We start from the raw sequence: 2,426 nt of genomic DNA, 5'->3' as shown, positions 1-2,426 counted from the left end.
AAGACCAGTGTAGGAGTCTTAGTTGGGCCCCACTGTGATCAAGAACTTTTGCCTTCTGATTGCTCAGTTCTACATGACCATAAGCTATCAAATGCGTGTAAGTAATAATATGATTACTCATTGATCACAGGCAATTGATATTTAGTAAACATTTGTTCAGTGTATTTTTATTTACTTGATTAAACCTCCAAAAAGGTTTAAAAATAAATAAGAAATGGAAAAAGTCAGATGCAGTGGTATGGAGCATGATCCCCTTTTCTCTATCTCCAAAATCGTTAACTATGCTTCCCCTTCTGTTTGGATTATGGGATTTTTTTTTTCCCACTATACATTTCTACCTTTGTCCTCCTTCCTATTCTCTTAGTTCTTCTGGCTGGTCTAATTATCAAATTGGCATGAAACAGAATACCAGGAGAATATAATTAAATTTAATTATATATGTACATATGGGGCTTCCATGAAAATATGAGGCCCCCAGTTGAGGATTATATGTCATCTGGAGTTAAGGAAAAACCTGGGTTGTGGTTTGGAATTTCAAAGGGAAGGAAGGCTATCCACATGGAGAAGGAAAAGCAAATGTTTGGTAAACAAAGGTTTGCTGGGACATCTTTAACAATGGTACACAGAGAAGGCTTTGATCAAACATGTTTTGCTAGATTCCTCTCTATTACACAGTAGTTCATGATGAACTATGGTTATCTATGATAATAGCTCCCTTCCTGGAGCAAGTCCTCTATCTAAATTCTTTTAGGTAGTTAGGGAAAAATTCTAGAAACTTTCCTGTCTTTCACTTCGTAAAAATAAGTAACTTAAAATAATATCCCAAGGGGTGGCAAACTTTGCTCCCCTTCAGTCATAAAATCATTTTTAATAAAAACAAACACATAGGGAATCCTTACTTTATTGCAGGCACTGTTTGAAATGCTCTTAGTAGCAGCTCTTTGTCACTGTTCATTTCGGGGGGGGTCAGATTCACTGTAGAGGCCTTCCTGGTGCTCTTATACCCAGACTTGTGTTTCTACATAGGACCACTCTGAATATTTATCTGTCAGTATATCAACCATAGTGGATAGACTAATAGTTTATGATATATTCTGTTTGAAATGAAGTGTCTGTTGAAGGTTTCACTTGTATATCTCTGTTACTTTCATTACTGGCAAGCACAGGTGGCTGTTTAATGTCAGTCTGAGCCAGTGGGAATGCCTTGTGTGATCTATCAAAATACCATCACGATGAGTCGGGATGTTAGCTCCAAAGCACAAAGATGCAGGACCAGATGCCTTTGCAGACCTCTTCATGGGCAAGTAGCATCCTGTCCATGGGCCTCAACTTCCTTCCCTGTGAAATGAGTGGCTTTAGTCTAGGTGATACTTAAGGCACCTATTGGTTTTTACCATCTGAGGGGGGGTGTGATGCTCCCTACCACTAACCAAAAGGTCTCCTGAAACTATCATTGCTGGGAGCAAGGGTTTAACCTCAACAGTTTTCATCTGCAGAGTAGTCTGGGCAAGGAAAAGCAGTTTCTAGGTTGATATTGAGACATGCGACCTAGAAAGAAGCTGGTGTCTCCTGCTATGGACTGTGGACTGTAGACTCTATCCTGCCACTTATTGCCTGGCACTGACTTTTGCTTCAATGAATGCTATTGAATTGAACCTGATTGGGGGATGATAAAAGACAGAAGTGATTAAATATCATAATTTATTAACAACTATATTTACTGAATACCCATCAAGCTTTATATAGTACTGCATTTTAGCAGTTCTCAAGTTTTATTTTTCACAGAAACCTTCAAGGCTTTACAGAAGGTTGGGGTGGGAGCCGGAAAATTTACATTTGTAACAAGTTCCTAAATGATTCTTATCTAAATGATCAGGGATTATATTTTGAGAACCACTTTGGATTTCATTTCATTTTCAGTCTATGGAGGTGAATATTTTCAGTTTGCAAATGAAGGCAGAGACGAGCCCAAAGTCTCATAGATAATAAATGGAGAGTTAAAAATTTAAGTTCTTTCTGATTCTAAATCTCATTCTTGTCCCACTCCAAGGAAGGATATATGTATACATGTACGTATATCTGTATATAATATGATTATTTTTCTGTATCCAGTCATACACACGAATCTATCAATTTCTGACTCTGGAAGAAAATACTTACTCCAAAGTTTTATCACGATTTATCTTTAGGTGAAGAGATCATGGGTGTTCTAAATTATTCTTTAATTCCTGTGCTTTTTTTCTTTATACTTTTCTTCTACTTAAATATTATATTTTCTCAGAAAAAAAAATTTCAATTTAGTTCCATTTCCCCTGAATTTCTTATCTGACAGAATAATGTGACACTATAATATTAATATTCGTATTCTTGTAGCCACCAGCCCCCAAAAGACACACGGACCACCAGGAATTAGTGAGTCATAGGAA

This window comes from Pteropus vampyrus, unplaced genomic scaffold (assembly GCF_000151845.1).
Source record: "Pteropus vampyrus isolate Shadow unplaced genomic scaffold, Pvam_2.0 Scaffold41, whole genome shotgun sequence".
Classification (NCBI taxonomy): Eukaryota; Metazoa; Chordata; class Mammalia; order Chiroptera; family Pteropodidae; genus Pteropus; species Pteropus vampyrus.
This window is presented reverse-complemented; position numbering follows the sequence as displayed.